Source organism: Theropithecus gelada, chromosome 2, assembly GCF_003255815.1.
Source record: "Theropithecus gelada isolate Dixy chromosome 2, Tgel_1.0, whole genome shotgun sequence".
Taxonomy (NCBI): domain Eukaryota; kingdom Metazoa; phylum Chordata; class Mammalia; order Primates; family Cercopithecidae; genus Theropithecus; species Theropithecus gelada.
Window position 1 is genome coordinate 144,983,534 of NC_037669.1, and position 22,228 is coordinate 145,005,761.

Genomic DNA, 22,228 nt, shown 5'->3' on the forward strand with positions numbered 1-22,228 from the left:
CAGCTAAGACCTAGTAGAGAGGAAAGTTGAGATTTCTGACTCCAAAGGAAGGAAGGTTAAGGGTCATGGTTTCTCAGCACTCCAGATAGGGTTTATCATACAGAGGAAGATGTGTGTATATTCGGCATTGATCTGATAGCCGTATAGTTTCAGAAAGATGGTTCCTTGTTCATCTGGCCAGAGGAGACACAATATTTTACCTCTACTAATCCTTCAGTTGATCAAAATGTTATATTTTCCTTATTATTTTCACTGTGTAAATATTGTTTACTCATACACCAAATAGTATCTGATGATTATATTTTGTATAATGTAACTTTTTGTTTTTCCTTGAGTTAAACTGTGTTACTTTTAAAATTTGTTAGTTTTTTCCATGTGTCCCCAAATCTTCCCATGATGCACAAAAGCTCTGTCAAATGTTCCCAATAAATAACTTATCCTTATGTTTGGGTCCTCGGTTTCTGATTCCCACATTTACTTCAATCCTAAATCATACCCCCATTTTGGTAGAATATATTCTCCACTAGGTTCTTGACAAATAGTACAAATTAAATATCTTAAGGAACTGTCATGTCTAAAAATTCTTTTATTCTATCATTATATTTGACTATTATTTAGACTGGATATATTTTTCTAGTTGAAGATTATTTCCACAAAATTTCAACAAGAGTGCACTATCATTTTCTAGTTTCCAATGTTGATGGTAAGAGATCTGATGCCATTCATATTTTAAATAAACTGTTTGTGACTTTTATTTTTTTAAAAGAACTTATTGGGATATTAATATTATTACTAATAGTATAAAATTTCACATTTTAATACTTTCTTATTTATTTATTATGTAGTATAGCAAAAGGCCCCTTTCAGTAGGAATATTCATTTTTCTCTATGCCAGAATATTCATGTTTCTCTTATTCTTCTAAGAAATTTAGGAGAAGATAAATCTAAAAAATATAAGAAAATTATCACTTTCTAAACCTTACATTGACAAAATGATAAACTTTCATATTTATTTCTTTATGAGAGATTATTTACAGAGCTTTGACCGTCCCACCCCATAATTTTTTTGCGGGGTGGGGCTGGAATACAATGGTGCGATCTTGGCTCACTGCAACCTCAGCCTCCTGGATTCAAGCAATTCTCCTGCCTCAGCCTCCCAAGTAGCTCGGATTACAGGTGCTTGCCACCATGCCCAGCTAACTTTTGTATTTTTAGTAGAGACGGGGTTTCACCATGTTGGTCAGGCTGGTCTTGAGCTCCTAACCTCAGGTGATCCGCCCGCCTTGGCCTCCCAAAGTGCTGGGATTACAGGCATGAGCCACCGTGCCCAGCTTGTCTTAAAAACAAAACAAAACAAAACAAAACAAAACACTCAGAAGAAATAGTCTTACTATTGAACTCCTGGGCTCAAGCAATCCTCCTGCCTCAGCCTCCTGAATAGGTGGGACTACAGATGCATGCCAGAGCACCTGGCTTGAAGCTTTTTTATAGCTACCTACCTACATTAACTTATTGTTGTAGTATGACATCATTAACAGCTACTTAAAATACATGAAAAATAAATCTAATACTGCAATTACTGTATTTATTTGGCATTCACTTATTTAAAATCCAATAATATTTTAATATTACTTAAACAAATATTATCTAGAAATATAAATTTATCTTTCACTTTCCAAATTTCTATTCTCCAGCTATCTATCAGTCATGTCAACTTCTTCAAGTTAACATGCTTTCTTTCATTTCCTGGCTTTGGCACATGCTGTATACAGTTCTTGAAATACTCGTGCATATCCTTTTTGCTTAAGAAAAATCTTACTCATTACTATTATTATTATTATTATTATTATCATTATTTTGAGATGGAGTTTCACTCTTGTCACCCAGGCTGGTATGTAGTGAGGCTGATCTCGGCTCACTGCAACCTCTGCCTCCTGGGTTCAAGCGATTCTCCCGCCTCAGCCTCCTGAGTAGTTGGGATTATAGGCACCCGTCACCACACCCAGGTAATTTTTGTAGTTTTAGTAGAGATGGGGTTTCACTATGTTAGCCTGGCTGGTCTCAAAATCCTGACCTCAGGTAATCTACCTGCCTTGGCCTCCCAAAGTGCTGGGATTACAGGCATGAACCATCGCCCCCAGCCTTACTCATTCTTTAGATCTAATTTTTGTCTGATCAAGGTGACTTTCTCTGAACCTTCTCCTACTTGAAAACTGGGTTAGATGTGTTTTGTGTGGTTTTGTTGAGCTTATTACCCAATGTTAATAGACTTTCAGCTACATGAAGTCAAAGATGGAGGGTGTCTTGTCCTCTTCTTTGCAGTGTGTGAGCATTCAATGAATTTTTGTTGAATTAACGAATGAATTGGTTTTAGAGACAGAGTCATCTAGAATATTGACTATGCCTGACACTACTACCTGTCCACCAAACTACATTCTTATTTCTGTAGTAACAAAATATTCACACATATGCTTAGCTAAGGACTACATTTGCCTTTGCAGCTAGGTGTGGCCATATGATTCAATTCTAGTCTATGGGGTATAAGCAAAAGTGCTGCACTCCAATTCTGGCCCATATGTTTAAAGGAATGCGCATGTGCCCCATTTGCCTGTGTCCCTTTCTGTTGGATGAAGTAGACCTCTTCGATTGTAAGCTAAAGGTTAAGTTTTGAGGCCCGTGTAACAACGCAATAGAAAGAACCTGCATTTCTGGAAGACCTTGTGGACTGCAGCCCCTGCCATCCCTGTATGGCCTTCTCTGGATAGCTACACAGAAAGAAATAAACTTTATCTTGTTGAAACTACAGCCTTTTTATATCTTTCTAACGTGCAACATAGACAGTATATTTGATATATTTCAATTTTCAGTCAGTAAGTTGAAGAATGTGCTAGAAATCTATTGTTGGTCACTGGCAGCCAGATCCAGGATTGTAAAGACAATATACTTTGCACCACTACTTACCCTTCCTCTGATCATGAGATATATTCATTTTAGGTAACTAGTTCACATGTATCTCTGCTAAGATTTCTGGTTAACTTACTCTCTTCATATGTTCCTAAATAAGCTTTTGCCTTTTTTTCTCTTTTATTTCTTATGTCATATTTTTATACTTTCTGCCATAGGAAATGAAGGTATTAGAAATAGCTTATTTTAAAAACTAATTGCATAAAAACTAAACTCTGAATAGTTTGTAGGAAACTAATAAATATCTTATTACCTATTAATACTTCCAAACGTGCCTGAAACTGAATAGAATAGATAGGTTAATATATGTAGTCTTCAAAGAATTAACATTTTTTACCCACACACATACATACACACATACACAGGCATACACACACACACACTTTAGTTGATCAATGTTGAACTGACATTTCCACTAAGAATATCTCAAGGGTGACTCAAATTCAACATGTTCAAAACAGAATTTATTATTTTCTTTCCTGCCCCTCTTCTAGTTCTTTCATTCTCAATGAACGGTATAACCATTAATCTAATGATACTTGTCAGAAACCTGACCCCCATATACAATTTGAAATTAATTTCTATCAGTGTTACTTCTAATATATTTCTCTAATACATCTATTTATCTTCCTTTTACCTGTAGCAAACTAGTCCAAGACACCATTCTGTTTCACTTAGAGAAATGTCTCAACTGGTCTTTTAATATTCATTCTTGTCCCTTTCAATTTGTTCCTTTTATTTCAGCTAGACATTTCCTTTTGAAATGCATATCTGTTGATATCAAATTTCGATTAAAATAGTTCTCAATGGATTCACATTGTTTTTGAGGTAAACACCAAAACCTTTAGCAAGACCTACAAGGCTCTCTGTGGCCAGGCTTTGACCTACGTCTCTAAGCCTCATTAGCAACATAATTCCAAGCCATGCCTTTATTTCAGTTCTTTTCCATCTCCAAACAGGCCACAAGGCCTTTGCACATGTTCTTTTGTAGGGAATACTCCTTAGCACTCCTCCCAGATAATCTTCAAATCTTAGTTCTACTTTTAATCCTTCAGCATGCTTTACCTAACCTCTTATTATACATTTTCACAGAAAACTCTTTGTAGCACATATCACAGTTGTAATTTGTGTATACTTTTAAATCATTATCTAGTTAATATCAGACTCCCAAATTAAACTGTAAGGTCCACGAAGATGATAATTTTGCCTATTTTTGTTCATTATTGTATTCTTTGCATTTCACATAATGCCTGACACATAGTAGGCTATAATTAAATATTTGTTGAATAAATGAAAACTTCCTTTCCCTCCCTCCCTCCCTCTCTCTCTTTCTTTCTTTCTTTCTTTCTTTCTTTCTTATCCTTTCATTCTTGCTCTTTTTTTGGGATATGGTCATAAATGATAAATAACTTGGTTTTATTTACATGAATCAAGAAAAGACCAACACATAAATTAAAAAGTATTTGAATTTTCAGTGAATAAAATGATAATAATTACACTAGGCACTATAGTAGCAATGTTTAATTTTGATGTATATTTACTTAGTATTTATATTCCAAAATATATCTTAGCTTTATCAAAAAGGAATGTAAGGACATTATAAACTCTAACTTGGCAGCATTTAAAAAACATTCAAGATATTCCAGTTATTTCGTTTAAGTACAGTAAGCACACCAAACTAGAAATGATCCCTCTCTTGTTCTTTGTTTTATGATATGACTAATTACTTTCTATTTTCCAATGAGATTTTTTTGTATTTTATTTTAGAAAACCATCTTGATTTAATAAACAATTTGTTTATAGATGTATGTATCTATGCCTTAGCTTTCTTCTTGAGAACTATAGGTAGCATAATGTAGTATGCTTGGAAATGGTAATAGTGTTATTAATATTTTGTGTGCTTCCTTGTGGAACTACACTTATATGTGACAAGGCAAATCTTTTATGCCTCAACCCACATTTTTATTTGTGAATATTTTATTCTTTCATTTGTAAAAACCTGGTTCACCTTCAACTGGATAATAGCTTTCCGAATCAGACTATAGAATGTGCTACCTTCCCAGAAGGCAAATTTGTGAGTTTTAGATAAATGTCATGTATTTTTGTTTAATTATCTCAAAATATATAATACAGTGGGGGTGAATGACAGCTGTGTGAGGAGGTATATATTTAAGAATCCTCTTACTGGTTTTTGGCAGAGCCTGCTGTAGTTCCAGTCTCTTTGTTTACCATGTGCAAAGGACTGGATAAACTTTCAAACACTTTATTTTGGTTTAATAGGGGAATCATTAGTAGATGAGTTTAACAGATCCAAATGCTAGACACTCAGTGGTTTATTTTTCAGGATTAAAATAATGTCTGTTTCTAACCTTCAGGAGTTTAAAGCAAATTTGCATACAGCTGTATTCAGTTAAGTGCCTTTCAGACTTCTTGTTACATTAAGAATGTACAAGTATTAAGAGTGCTTGTAATACAATTGACTTTAGGCTGAATTTTGCATTAATGGCCCCTTTTGTTATTTAGCTGGCATTAAAGGCTTAAGTACAAGAAAACCAACATACAAAGTGTACCATTTTTATTTTAATTTAATCTACTAAAAAATTTAGTGGTGAAAACATCCGTTATGCCATTTGAGATCATTTTTTTGCCAAAGCTCTTTGTAGCAAAAGGCAAATATTAAAAGAATCTCAAAACACACAGTTACTTCAGGATTTCTGGGCAAATGGATAAAGACTGCAGTGATACAAATTTTAACCACAATGGCCAGGGGACAGAAAGCTGATGGAGTTTGGGCCTCTCTTAGGATGCTGTCAGGAAAAAGGCCATTACCATTGGCAAACAGGGAAAAGGGTTGTGAGTAGGATGCTAACAAGTGCAGGGATGTACAGCAAAGATGTTGCAGCCGTTGCCAGAACAGGAAGTGCTTTCAACTAATCTCTAAGGGAATTCCTTCTGGCAACCTTTATTTAACAAATGCCTTTAAATTATGCTATTTATGTGATATCTACTAGCTTATTCATATCTTTAATAGGAATTATCCAATGTCTAATAAAATCACTACTTCTCTAGAAATGATAGGATATAACAGATAAATTTTATGATTAATTTTAACATCATAATTCTAAACTATGCTAACCTGCATTTAATTATATTAATCAAATATCAGGTTATTACTATGCATAAGGCATCAGATCAGCATTGTTCTTTTCTTAGTATATGAGAAATGTAATGAATATGATTGATGACCTAGGAACTTGTAGTACCTCTTATAGTCTCCATCCTGTATATTAATTCTCACTGAATATCAGTTCAGATAAGAATGTAGAAAGTTAAGGAGACTACACTGAATTATTTGATTGTCTATGGAAATATATACCTTTACGTTTGAAACTTTTTCACTTTTTATTTTCTTCTTTTTCTTATAAGTAAAGTACTAAGAAAAGTTTTGTTAATTGAGGGATCTGGATAGTTGAATCCCAAATTACTGAAGGTTTGTCACAAACTTATTCTCTCCATATATCTTTGGTTATTATTTTAAAAGAGTTCTGCTTGAAACTAATCTATGTGACATAATATGAGAAGTGGCTTTTCAATGAAAGATGAAAAAGACAGATGGGTAGAGACCAAGGTTTGGAATTGTATCTTTTGACTGTGATAGGTGTATTATTGAACTACGAATTACACTAAAGTCCACAGAGAAAGCCGGGCATGGTGGCTTATATCTGTAATCCTAGCACTTTGGGAAGCCGAAGGGGGAGTGGATCACCTGAGGTCAGGAGTTCGAGACCAGCCTGGCCAACATGGTAAAACCTCGACTCTACTAAAAATACAAAAATTAGCCAGGTGTGGTAGCACATGCCTGTTATCCCAGCTACTCAGGAGGCTGAGGCACAAGAATCACTTGAACCTGGGAGGCAGAGGTTGCAGTGAACTGAGATCGCACCATTGCATTCCAGCCTGGGCAATAAGAACGAAACTCCATCTAAAAAAAAAAAAAAAAAGTCCATAGAGAGGTGAAAGAAGTGTCTGGAGAGTATGGCCAAAGAAAACATCTGGTAGAACAAGCAAACATTAGCAAGAACCTCCTAATGGGTGAGTGGATTATAACAACTTGAGTAGCTGGTTGTACTCAGAGATCCTTGTGCTAAGTGTGGAATACACTGTTATCTTGGAAAATATTTTCCAGGAGTTGGTCATCATCATGTAACCCAAAGAAAAAGGCAGTGACTTCTTCTCCATATTGAGACATAAAATCAGGGCTGGATCTGACAGACAAAGCAGAAAACAAAATCTAGGGTTGTGAATTTACAAGACTACAGGGGATGAGCAGAAAACGCATATGAGTGAAATTGGCCAGTTAAGACTGTGATAAACTGGAGAGCTCATGCCTTGTGTACTTGGTGAAATGGTTGTTTATTGTCTTCACATAGAAACACAGGCCCACTGTGGCCAAATCTCACAATTTAAAAATAATACTTAACATACACCAGAAAAAAAAAAGAACCACACCAGAATAGGCAAAGAATAATGACCTGGAGATCTACAAGTCTTCTATCTTTATGCTATATTCATAGCATGACTTGCAAGAGTTTGCTTACGTCTCATCTTCCATTGTGCTACTCCTTCATAACTCTACACTAGTTGCACTGGTCTCTTTTGTTTCTTATATGGAGATGGGGTCTTGTGATGTTGTATGAGCTGGTCTCAAACTTCTGGGATTAAGGACTCTTCTCTCCTCAGCCTCCCAAGTAGCTGGGGCTACAGGTGAGCACCACTGTGTCCAGCTGCACTAGCCTTTTAAAAAGTTTATCAGATAATTCTTTTTCAGGAGCATTTTTTTTTGGACAGAGTTTCACTCTTGTCACCCAGGCTGGAGTGCAATGGCGCAATCCCAGCTCACTGCAACCTCTGCCTCCTAGGTTCAAGTGATTCTCTAGGCTTACCTCCTATGTAGCTGGGATTACAGGCATGTGTCACCCTGCGCAGCTAATTTTGTATTTTTAGTAGAGATGGGGTCTCACCATGTTGGCCAGGCTGGTCTTGAACCCCTGACCTCAGGTGATCCATCTGCCTCAGTCTGCCAAAGTGCTGGGATTATAGGTGTGAGCTACTGTGCCCAGCTAGGAGCATTCTTTAATCATTCTCTTTGCACAATTATTTCTTCTTCCTTCTTCCTTCTCCCTCCTCCTCCGCCTCCTCCTCTGCCTCCTCCTCCTCCTCCTCCTCCTTCTTCTTCTTCTTCTTCTTCTTCTTCTTCTTCTTCTTCTTCTTCCTCTTCTTCTTCTTCCTCCTCCTCCTCCTCTTCCTCTTCTTCTTCTTTTTGAGACAGGATCTCATGCTATCACCTAGGCTGGAGTGCAATGGTGCAAACATGGCTCACTGCAACCTCAAATGCCTGAACGCAAGTGATCCTCCTGCCTCAGCTTCCCAGGTAGCTGGAACTATAGGCTTGGGCCACTGTGCTCAGCTATTTTTTAAATTTTTTGTAGGGATGGGCATCTCACTTTGTTGCCTAGGGTGGTCTCGAACTCTTGGACTCAGGGGATCCTCCCTCCTCAGGCTTCCAAAGTGCTGGGATTACAGGCATGAGCCACCATGCCTGACATGATTTGATTATCTCTTATTCATCCCTGAGATCTCAGTAAAAATGTAACCTCTCAGGAGAGTTGTTCTTTCTTGCAACCCCCCAAGATTAGATAGGAATTCTTCTTATAGGACTTTGCACATTTTGTCATCTTACCTATCTATTTGGTAGTTGTGTATGTGGCTTTCTTTTGGTGGGTAATGGTAGGAGTCAAATTCTTTGTTTAATGTCTAGTTTATCACTGGACTACAAGCATCACAGGTTTTGGGACTTATCTGGTTTTTAAAATGTTGTTTCTCCATAACCTAACATAGTGCCTATGCAGATCCTCAGAATATATTTACTTAATCAATCAATGTACTAACCCCTGGCACAGCAGAACTAATATATTTTGGGGGAAAGGGCACGTGAGATCTCTCCATGGTCCTGAAAACTATTTGTGAAAACGCACGGCTGCTTGATTGAAACATTTTAGGTAAGGAGATAACAGCGACTGGTGACAATTGGCCAGGGAGTGGGGAAAGTTGAGAGAAGAAATGGGAACTAATAAAAAAAACTAATATTTACTGACACTTTTCTACATGTGTATGTCTTTTCTTTACATAAAGAGGGGACTTCAGCTGGGCATGGTGGCTCACGCTTGTAATTCCAGCACTTTGGGAGGCAGAGGTGGGCGGATCACCTGAGGTTAGGAGTTTGAGACCAGCCTGGCTAACATGGAGAAACCCTTTTTCTACTAAAAATGCAAAAAATCAGCTGAGTGTGGTGGCATGCACCTGTAATCCCAGCTACTCAGAAAGCTGAGGCAGGAGAATTGCTTAAACCTGGGAGACAGAGGTTGCAGTGGGCCGAGATCACACCATCGCACTCCAGCTTAGGCAACAACAGTAAAACTCCCTAAAAAAAAAAAAAAAAAGAGATATTTCAAAAAGTTTGTGGAAAAAGTGGAATTAAAAACTAAACTAAAAATATGGACCAGGTGTGGTGGCTCACGCTTGTAATCCCAGCACTTTGGGAGGCCAAGGTAGGTACATCACTAGAGGCCAGGAGTTCAAGACCAGCCTGCCAACATGGCAAAACCCTGTTATATACCAAAAATACAAAAATTTGCCAGGCATGGTGGCAAAGATCTGTAATCCCAGCTACTTGTGTGACTGAGGCACTAGAATCACTTGAAGCTGTGAGGCAGAGATTGTAGTAAGCTGAGATTGCACCACTGCACTCCAGCCTGTGTGACAGAGTGAGACTGAAAAAAAAAAAAAAGAAAGAAAGAAAAAAGAAAAAAGAAAAAGAAGAAAATCCCTAAAAATATAAACCTCATTTCTCAATATAATCTCTATCCAAGGAATTGTTGGTAAGCAATGATATCAGCTATTTAGTTCATCCTTAAAGAACTGAGGGTCCTGGGAACTGAAACATATATTATTAACTAAGGAAAAATAGGTACCCTCTACATATTTTTTAAAGTTAGGAAGCAAAAGGAAATTAAAAGGAGCTAAATTAGGACTACAAGGTGAATTCCTAAAATTGTCCTTGTTTGATGAGAGAAGTGAGCAGGAGCATTGTCATGTTGGACAAGGACTCTCTGGTGAAGTTTTCCTGGGCATTTTTCTGCTAAAGCTTTGGCTAACTTTCTCAAGACACTCTCATGGTAAACTTTCTCAAAAAACTCTCACAATATTGTTCTTTCGCTGCCTAGAAAGTCAGCAAGCAAAATGCCTTGAGCATTCTAAAAAAAAAATCATTGCTGGGGGAGGTTCCAAGATGACTGAATAAGAACAGCTCCAGTCTACAGCTCCCAGCATGAGCCACACAGAAGACTGGTGATTTCTGTATTTCCTACTGAGGTACTAGGTTCATCTCACTGGGGCTTGTCAGACAGTGGGTGCAGCCCATGCAGCATAAACCGAAGGAGGGCGGGGCATCGCCTCACCTCGGTACTGCAAGGGGTCGGGGAATTCCCTTTCCTAGAAAGGGAAGCCATGACAGATGGTACCTGGAAAATCGGGACTCTACCTCTCTAATACTGCATTTTCCAATGGTCTTAGCAAAGGGCATACCAGGAGAATATATCCCATGCCTGGCTTAGAGGGTCCCATGCCTAGGGAGCCTTGCTCACTGCTAGCATAGCAGTCTGAGATAGAGCTGCAAAGCAGCAGTGAGGCTGGGGAAGGGGGGTCTGCCATTGCAGAGGCTTGAGAAAGTAAACAACTTGGCCAGGAATCTCGAACTGGGTGGAGCCCACCATAGCTCAAGGAGGCCTGCCTGCCTTTATAGACTCCACCTCTGGGGACAAGGCATAGCTGAACAAAAGGCAGCAGAAATTTCTGCAGACTTAAACATTCCTGTGGGACAGCTTTGAAGAGAGTAGTGGTTCTCCCAGCACAGAGTCTGAGATCTGAGAATGGACAGACTGCCTTCTCAAGTGGGTCCCTGACCCCCGAGTAGCCTAACTGGGAGATACCTCCCAGTAGGGGCCAACTGACACCTCATACAGCCGGGTGCCCCTTGCGATGAAGCTTCCAGAGGAAGGATCAGGCAGCAACATTTGCTGTTCTGCAATATTTGCTGTTCTGCAACCTCTGCTGCTGATACCCAGGCAAACAGGGTCTGGAGTGGACCTCCAGCAAACTCCAACAGACCTTCAGCTGAGGGTCCTGACTGTTAGAAGGAAAACTAACAAACAGAAAGGACATTCACACCAAAACCCCATCTGTACGTCACCATCATCAAAGACGAAAGGCAGATAAAACCACAAAGATGGGGAGAAACCAGAGCAGAAAAGCTGAAAATTCTAAAAATCAGATCACCTCTCCTCCTCCAAAGAAACGCAGCTCCTTGCCAGCAACGGAACAAAGCTGGATGGAGAATGACTTTGACGAGTTGAGAGAAGAAGGCTTCAGACGATTGGTAATAACAAATTAGTCCAAGCTAAAAGAGGATGTTTGAACCCATCACAAAGAAGCTAAAAACCTCGAAAAAAGATTAGATGAAAGGCTAACTAGAATAAACAGTGTAGAGAAGACCTTAAATGTCCTGATAGAGCTGAAAACCATGGCACGAGAACTATGTGATGCATGCACAAGCTTCAGTAGCTGATTTGATCAACTGGAGGAAAGGGTATCAGTGATTGAAGACCAAATGAATGAAATGAAGCGAGAAGAGAAGTCTAGAGAAAAAAGAGTAAAAAGAAACAAAGCCTCCAAGAAATATGGGACTATGTGAAAAGACCAAATCTACCTCTGATTGGTGTGCCTGAAAGTGAGGGGGAAAATGGAACCAAGTTGGAAAACACTCTGCAGGATATCATCCAGGAGAACTTCTCCAACCTAGCAAGGCAGGCCAACATTCAAATTCAGGAAATACAGAGAATGCCACAAAGATACTCCTCAAGAAGAGCAACTCAAAGACACATAATTGTCAGATTCACCAAAGTTGAAATGAAGGAAAAAATGTTAAGGGCAGCCAGAGAGAAAGGTCAGGTTACCCACAAAGGGAAGCCCATCAGACTAACAGTGGATCTCTCAGCAGAAACTCTATAAGCCAGAAGAGAGTGAGGGCCAATATTCAACATTCTTAAAGAAAATAATTTTCAACCCAGAATTTCATGTCTAGCCAAACTAAATTTCATAAGTGAAGGAGAAATAAAATCCTTCATAGACAAGCAAATGTTGAGAGATTTTGTCACCACCAGGCCTACCTTACAAGAGCTCCTGAAGGAAGCACTAAACATGGAAAGGAACAACCAGTACCAGTCACTGCAAAAATATGCCAAATTGTAAAGACCATCGATGGTAGGAAGAAACTGCATCGACTAACAAGCAAAATAACCAGCTAACACCATAATGACAGGATCAAATTCACACATAACAATATTAACCTTAAATGTAAATGGGCTAAATGCTCCATCTAAATGACACAGACTGGCAAATTGGATAAAGAGTCAAGACCCTCAGTGTGCTGTATTCAGGAGACCCATCTCACATGCAAAGACACACATAGGCTCAAAATAAAGGGATGGAGGAAGATATACCAAGTAGACGGAAAACAAATACCCATGATGAACATCAAGGCAAAAATCCTCAATAAAATATTGGCAAACTGCATCCAGCAGCACATCAAAAAGCTTATCCACCATGATCAAGTGGGCTTCATCCCTGGGATGCAAGGCTGGTGCAACATATGCAAATCAATAAACGTGATCCATCATATAAACAGTACAAAAGACAAAATCCACATGATTATCTCAATAGATGCAGAAAAGGCCTTCGACAAAATGCAACAGCCCTTCATGCTAAAAACTCTGAATAAATTCGGTATTGATGGAATGTATCTCAAAATAATAAGAGCTATTTATGACAAACCCACAGCCAATATCATCTGAATGGACAAAAACTGGAAGCATTCCCTTTGAAAACTGACACAAAACAGGGATGTCCTCTCTCACCACTCCTATTCAACAGAGTGTTGGAAGTTCTGGCCAGGGCAATCAGGCAGGAGAAAGAAATAAAGGTCATTTGATTAGGAAAATAAGAAGTCAAATTGTCCCTGTTTGCAGAAGACATGATTGTATATTTAGAAAACTCCATCATCTCAGTCCTAAATCTCCTTAAGCTGATAAACAAATTCGACAAAGTCTCAGGATGCAAAATCAACATGCAAAAAAAAAAAAAAAAAAAAAAAAAAAAAAAAAAAAAAAAAAAAAAATCACAAGCATTCCTATACATCAATAACAGACAGAGAGCCAAATCATGAGTGAACTCCCATTCACAATTGCTTCAAAGTGAATAAAATACCTAGGAATCCAACTTACAAGGGATGTGAAGGACCTCTTCAAGGAGAACTACAAACTACTGCTCAGTGAAATAAAAGAGGACACAAACAAATGGAAGAACATTCCATGATCATGGATAGGAAGAATCAATATTGTGAAAATGGCCATACTGCCCAAGGTAATTTATAGATTCAATGCCATCCCCATCAGGCTACCAATGATTTTCTTCACAGAATTGGAAAAAAACTACTTTAAACTTCGTGTGGAACCAAAAAAGAGTCCACATTGCCAAGACAATCCTAAGCCAAAACAACAAAGCTGGAGGCATCATGCTACCTGACTTGAAACTATACTACAAGGCTACAGTAACCAAAACAGCATGGTACTGGTACCAAAGCAGAGATACAGATACAATGGAATAGAACAGAGCCCTCAGAAATAATATCACACATCTACAGCCATCTGATTTTTGACAAACCTGACAAAAACAAGAAATGGGGAAAGGATTCCCTATTTAATAAATGGTGCTGGGAAAACTGGCTAGCCATATGTAGAAGGCTGAAACTGGATCCCTTCCTTACACCTTATACAAAAATTAATTCAAGATGGATTAAAGACTTAAATGTTAGACCTGAAACCATAAAACCCTAGAAGAAAACCTAGGCAATACCACAGGTATAGGCATGGGCAAGGACTTAAGGTCTATAACACCAAAAGCAATGGCAACAAAAGCCAAAATTGACAAATGGGATCTAATTAAACAAAAGAGCTTCTGTACAGCAAAAGAAACTACCATCAGAGTGAACAGGCAACCTACAGAATGGGAGAAAATTTTTGCAATCTACCCATCTGACAAAGGGCTAATATCCAGATACTACAAAGAACTTAAACAAATTTACAAGAAAAAAACAAACAACCCCATCAAAAAGTGGGGCAAAGGAGATGAACAGACCCTTCTCAGAAGAAAGCCATCAAAGAAATGCAAAATGAAACCACAATGAGATAGCATCTCACACCAGTTAGAATGGCGTTCATTAACAAGTCAGGAAACAACTGGTGCTGGAGAGGATGTGGAGAAATAGGCACAATTTTACACTGTTGGTGGGAGTGTAAACTAGTTCAACCATTGTGGAAGACAGTGTGGTAGTTCCTCAAGGATCTAGAACTAGAAATACCATTTGACCCAACCATTCCATTACTGGGTATATATCCAAAGGATTATAAATCATGCTGCTATAAAGACACATACACATGTATGTGTATTGCTGCACTCTTCACAATAGCAAAGACTTGGAACCAACCCAAATGTCCATCAGTAATAGAAAAAACAGTGTGGTGATTCCTCAAGGATCTAGAACTAGAAGTACCATATGACCCAGCCATCCCATTACTGGGTATATACCCAAAGGATTATAAATCATTCTACTATAAAGATACATGCACACATATGTTTATTGCAGCACTATTCACAATAGCAAAGACTTGGAACCAACCCAAATGTCCATCAGTGACAGACTGGATTAAGAAAATGTGGCACATATACACCATGGAATACTATGCAGCCATAAAAAAGGATGAGTTCATGTCCTTTGTAGGGACATGAATGAAGCTGGAAACCACCATTCTGAGAAAACTATCGCAAGTACAGAAAACCAAACACCACATGTTCTCAGTCATAGGTGGGAATTGAACAATATGAGCACTTGGATACAGGAAGGGGAACATCACACACTGGGGCCTGTCATGGGGTGGGGGTAGGGGGGAGGGATAGCATTAGGAGATATACCTAATGTATACATATGTAACAAACCTGCACATTGTACACATGTACCCTAGAACTTAAAGTATATGATAATAAAAATTTCATTGCCATGACCTTTGCTCTTAACTGGTCTACTTTTGCTTTGATGAGACCATTTCTATCTCTTAGTAGCCATTGCTTTGACTGTACTTTGCTTTCAGGATTGTACTAGTAAAGCCATGTTTTATTTCCTGTTACAATTCTTCAAAGACATGCCTCAGAACCTTGATCCCACTTGTTCACAGTTTTCATGGCACTTTGTCTGTAGCTGATTTGGGTGCAAAGACTTTGGCACCCATTTAACGGAAAGTTTGCTCAACTTTAATTTTTCAATCAGAATTGTGCAAGCCAAACCAGTTGATATGTGTGTGGTGTTGGCTATTGTTGGTGCTGTTGATCATCAGTCCTCTTTAATTAGGGTGTGAACAAGATGAACTTTTTCCTCAGTAATTGATGTGGGTGATCTGCCACTGCAGACTTCATCTTTGACATTTTCTTTTTCCTTCTTAAAATGAGCTATTCATTTCTAAACTGCTGATTTCTCTGGCACATTGACCCCATAAACTTTTCATAATGGACTGATGATTTCACTGTTCTTTCATCCAAGCTTCACCATAAATTTCATGTTTGTTCTTCCTTCAATTTTAGCAGAAATCATGCTGCTCTGATAGGGGCTGTTTTCAAACCAATGTCTTATCCTTCTCAGATCCTGTTTAAACATATTTTAACAAGTTAGTATGAGGTTTTGTTTTTGGTGTAAAAATTTTTGAAATCCATGCATAGTTTTTTTATAATATGCATTTCCATGAACTTTTTGAAATCCCCTTGTGTAATATATTTAATTCTTGCAAAAACTCTGTGAGGTAGACATTATTATCCCTCATTTTGTAACTAAAAAATCCCAACATTCAGGGAGATTTAATAGTTTTCTGGAAGTTCAAATGCTCAGAAGTGTCTAAGATGAAATTAAAATGACAATTTGTTGGACTCTAAAATATATTTTATTTACATAAGGTGCTTGGTCCTGAGGGTTGGCTAGAGCTTCTTAAATTCTTCTTGCCTAAAAGGAGGATAGTTTTATAAACTCATATGAGAGATTAAACCTGTAGGTATGGCAAGTGGGCCCAGTTCAGCTTCAGAAAGAAAAAGGCAGCAAATTCTATGAATCTATGTTTGTATAGAGCAAACAATTGACTACACTTGTTTTTCCAGGGTGAGTTTTTAAAGACAATAGATTGTAGTAAGTAATAAACATATTGCAATATCATTAGTTACTGAATGGACCCTCTTTATCTTTGGAAGCCGCATTTTAACAAAGTTTAATCCTGAGAAGGAAAGATAATATGCAATTTTATGATTGTAGGTTTTTCATTAGGTTGATGAGCACCTAGTACTGCTTAAGAGGTGCACCCTAATGATCTAAATTATCTTAATTACTCCCCCAAATGCCTTCTTTCTGGAACTAGTGAAGTATTTCTTGTGAGGGCTACCCACAATACTGTGTGTTTATTTGCACTTGCGATCTTTGAAAGGAATGAGTTGGTTAGCTACCCATAAGGGACTCCATAGGTATATTTATGAATAGATGTAGGGATGGGGTCTTTGATGAATGAATTTAGGTGCAAGACCAGTAAACGCATTTCAGAGAGGGAGGAGAGGGAGAAACCATAATTATGGCCCAAAGTTTAAGCTCAAGATGGGGTCCAGGGGCTGACCCATATGTACTGGGGGAGACCCTAACGTCCTGCCCACAAATCTCAGTCAGGGAATGAGTAGAAGCAAGATATAGGTGCTTAAGCCTAATGCTCAGTGCATGCAGCATCATTCCTTCTGGATTGTTCAGATTTTACAGGTAAAAATATCTACTGGCCACTTCCTGATGTATTATGTTCCCCTTTCAAGACTGCCACCTCATTTCCACTTCACTCCCTTCCTGCTGCATTTTATACACAGCATAAGAATGAAAACTGATTTGTCTTGGGCTCCACTAATGAAGTAATATAAACTTCCCTCATTTATTACAAAGTGAAACTGTTCAGATCCAGTTTTGAGAATCTTTTAAATTGTTCTTATTTATCACTTATGTTTTAGAGTACACATACAATATAGGTTTCCAAGGATCAATTAAAACAGCAAACAAACCTGCTGGTATATTTAAGTTTTCCAAAAGTGAGTTTCCCTGTGTCTCTTTATGCACTTACTTAATTCTGCAGTTTTTACTTAATTTATTTCCTGTGAAAAATCATATCTATATAAGCATTGTAGATAGGAAATTGTGGTCTGGAAGTCAATATTTTCACAAGTAGCTATTAATTTCACAACATAGAAGGTGAAGAATATAGTGTAACATATAAGTCACTTTCTGTTTATTTCTTTGTGAATTCAGAAATATGATATATATTTAAACAGATTGTTTTGTAAGTATACTGTTTGACTAGAGAAAATGAGTTGTGATTTCAAAAGCTACCATTCTAAAGAGGGCATGTGTTCACAAACATGAGCAAGAGTGAATGCTAAGGTAACATAACTACGGCCATTAGACGTAATGGCATTAGAACAACAACTAATGTTAGTTCTAGCAAAATAAAATTTGTCATCCTGTGATTTAGACTTGCTATAAATAGAAACTGTTTATAAGGTGTTATTTAGTAGTTTCCATTATGCAGCTGTCTATTTAAATCATTTAATTTTGGCATCTAATCCAACTTCCAGTCTCCATCAGAGACAAATAAGAAACCATATGTGAAGGCATCTGTGGAAATCTTCCTTTTATTTATGACAACATTAAAGTAAGACTCTGATGTCAGTTACTTAACAGTAATAGACATTCCTTTGCACCTATAGTGCTGGGTTACTTGGGCATATCCCTCAGTGGTATCTTATACCTACTGCTGTTTGCTTCATTATATACAGATGCACAGCAGTGGAGATAGTAATAGTCTTTCTTAATTAAATAAAGCTAAATGTTAATTAGTCCAAAAATGATTTATTTTCAGTGCATGAAACTTTTCATAGTGGGCCTCTTGCTTTTAAAGAACAGATTGTATTCTCATTTACAACTTTACATTGTCCTTCTTTATTTTGGGTTTGTATTTGGAGTCTTGTGGTGGGATCTAATCGTCATAGAGAAATTATAGGTCTACAGATGTTTTCAAGATGTTCCTCTGTCAGTAGCAGATTATCCCCTGTAGCAAAATCTCATTAAAGTGCAATTTACAGAGCTCTGCTGATGTTGCCATCAACCAAAATTAAAGGCATTAATTTTTCAAAGTTCACAGAAGTCCTTACATAAATGATGTAGCAGTTTGCAAGAACAATTTACAGAAGTGTTATTTGCAGAATTAACCTACATTAACAGAACAAATGTTGTAAGGGTGGAAGAAAGGGCTGGGCAGTGAAATTGCAGCTGTTCCCATTTTATATTAGGTGCTTGATGTAAGAAGTGTTGAAATGTAACAATGACTGCTTGCAGGGTGAAAAGTTGAGAAGGGAAAACAAAAATTTGAACGACCTTGCTAAAGAGTTAAGCTTACAATAGAGTGATCACCAGTTGGGGACACCCAGCGAGACCTTAAATTCTGCTTTGAAACATCTGTAGTCAATATCTTTTAAAATATTCTCATTTAGAGAATGAGTTTATGTAGCTCATGTTGTGAGTATTTCTCTTCGATAAATTGCCAAATGTTGGAGAATTTATTATCTGTACCTCAACTGATTGTAGTTACATATATAGTGATGTTTGTGGCCCAAGACAGTAAAATGTGACTTTCTCCTAGTAGAAGAGGTATGCCTTTTTTTCCCTCATTATTTTACATTTCTGTGTGTATCTGCTTTCCTCCAGTGAAATTTTGACTACTGAATTTAAAACATTATAGCTGAAATTTTAAAAAGATTAGAAATTTCTGAGATTAAAAACAGAAAAGGTTTTCCTTTTGAAGTGATAACAATAATGCTACCACATTTGTTTCAGAACAGGGGGTACAGTTCTTAAAACTCATTAATCTTTACCAGTTTTTTTTTTTTATTTCATTACATTAGTATTTCAGCCTGGATTTGAATCTCATTGCATAAATGAGAGGGCTCATCAATCACACCTGGTCTCAGCCACTCTTTTTCTGAAAGGCTTGTGCTTTCTCAAGATCCCAGGGATGGTCTTTATTCCAGGAAGTCTAGGTGATGCTTGGTGGTTAGAGTGAACTGTTGGGATATCGTGTCTTTGCAAGGTTGGTCTTGACAGTTCATGTCAATGGGAAGCACAAGCCGTTTATGTTTAGGAGCCAGCCGTTGAATGTGAAATTGTGTTCCTAGTTAACAGGTGTGCATGCATGTTATACAATGATCCCACAAATGCTGTTACAGCCATACGAATTCTTGTGGTTTAAATCGTTTCATGTGTGCCAGGCTCCATTTGCTTTGTCTAAACTTTGGGTGCATACCAGGTTTGATTACATAGCTTTTTTTTTTTTTTTCCGTCCTCTCTGAATCTCACTAAGTTCGCTGGCATTTGTCAGAAAATTCACCTCTGAGTAAGACACCATGATAAATATATTTTTTAGTAATCTTAAAATAATTTCAAAAACAACACAAATACAAAGCTAAAAAAGTTAAAGATATGAAAAATTAGAACACTGGGGGAAATTTGAAAAGAAAACATTTGCTTTTGGTGAGTATAAAATTAAGGATTTTGCTAATAAACTCTGTTGTTGGGAAAGTTTCCTATCTGAAGATGACAATTTCTCAAGGGACCAGGTGGAATACATGTCCATTGGCCTTTCTTTTGAGATTTTCTAAAAGAATATCAATTATGTTCCAGAATGATGGGGCCATCTGTTAACCAGGGCTGATTTCAAATCACCAAATATTGGTAGAAACATTAAGTCTTGCTAATTTGCATAGTATCATTATCTCTAATACAAAAAAAAATACATTTGGGAAAAAAATGAGTGTTCTCTGGTCTATTCAAGTATAAAGATATCCACTTGGGTGCAGTGTAAACCCTATAATATTTACAATGTGTATGGTCTATAAATATTACTTATATCTGCCTTGACATAGTAAAAGCAGCAATTGTTACTTTATTATCTCTTAGACAATAAATATGAGAAACTAACACAGATGGACTATACTATAAATTTGATTGGCAGTTCTAAGTCCTAGTCAAAAATATTCTTGAAATTTTTGTTAACTTTTTTCTTAATTAAGTGTTCCTTAAGTCATTTCAATAATCTACAAGTACATGATAGAATATTCCTTTTCATTATATAAGGCAAGTAATTTGCTCATTTAAATAAGATTTTGTATTTTACTTAAGGTGTGTAGCTTATGGAAATATTGTCTGAATCAAATTTTCATTTGTATTTAATAATAAATTTTCCTTACTCATACTAGACCTCTCATTAAAAAAACAATAGAAATATTAACAAATTTGATATAGTAAGTATATGCATATTTATATCTGCACATCTAATGTTTAATAATAATTATATAGTAGCAGTACAACCAAATTACAATTTCAGATATTAGTCATTTTATGAATAATTTGAGAATAATTGCATATAATCAAAATAATAATTTAGAAAACAATTTTTTAAAGTACTAATTAGCTAAGACACAATTGAAAAATGACTACACTTTTACTGAGCAATATGAAATTTTATATTCATAATAGTATTCCACACCAATTTTAGCCCTTGTTCTTTCATTCATAAGTGGAGAAAAAAATGTTTTGGTTGGTCAAAATTGAATTCCACTTCAAATAACAGACCCTGGAGACTATTTTTAAACAAGGTCTTGAGAATTCATCCTAGATTTTACTTACAATTCTTAGAGTTAAAATAATTTGGAAAAATATTAATCCTTGCAACTAGTGCAGTGTGACCCACAGACTTTCCTCACATGGATGGATTGCAGAGCTCAGCAGCCTCCCTGCCAGTCTGACCTGCCAATACCCAACCTGATTCTTTCTTACCCTAAGAGTTAATCTTAAACCAATTTTTTTTTCAGGCACTCAGGTTCTTACCAGCTGTCCTCCTCTCTATAGAAATTTCCTCTGCCCTGACTTTCTTCTTGAATACTTTAAGACAATAACAAAGGGAACTCAATATATATAGATCTTTTGCTAAATTTGGTCGGCATCAGTCCACACTTTTGCAAATTACTATAGGAGAAATGGACATATGCATGTAAAACTATAAAATGAGCAGACTAAATCATGCATCTATTTAGACAGCTGGTTATTTTTCATACTTTCTGCATATGAAGCATTCACAGTGGGAGACACTATAGAGCAGTGGTTAAATGTTCAGACCCAAAGTCAGACAGATATGAGTGTGAATCCTCTCTCTGCCATAAACTAACCATATGACTTAGAGAAATGACTCATCTCTCCATGCCTCAGTTTTTTATTTGTAAAATGGGAGAGAAAGTAGTATCTGCTTCATAAGGTTGTTTCAAGAACTAAGAACAGTGTCTAACACATAGCAACCACTCAATAAGCAATGGTTAAAATGAATTGCTATTACCTTCACTTTTTATTTTTTTGAAACGTATTCTCACTATGTTGCCCAGGCTAGAGTGTAGTGGTGTGATCACGGCTCACTGCAGCCTTGACCTCCTGGGTTCAAGTGATCCTCCTCCTACCTCAGCCTCCCAAGTACCTAGGACTACAAGTGCATACAACCATGTCTAGCTAATAATAATAATAAATATATATATATATATTATATATATATTTGTTGGTGGTGAGGTCTCACTATTGTTTCCCAGGCTGGTCTCAAACTCCTGGGCTCAAGCAACTCTCCAACCTCTGCCTCCCAAAATGTTGGGGTTAGAGGCATGAATGTTTATCCCCAGCCAACTACTATCTTTAGAGATAGAAAGTGAAGACAAATAGGCAAGCTTTCCAGGTCATCGCTTGTAAAACCAAGGTGAAGACCTCAGAAGAGTAAGAAAAATAATGATTCTCCTTTGATTTTACAATGTTCTGTACTACTTTTTGAAAATGTCTAGTTAATTTGCTTTCAGAAAATTTTTGTAATATGCATTAAAGAGAACAGTACTATTTTTAAAAACATTTTTACTGTGCGTATGGAACCCAGAATACGGG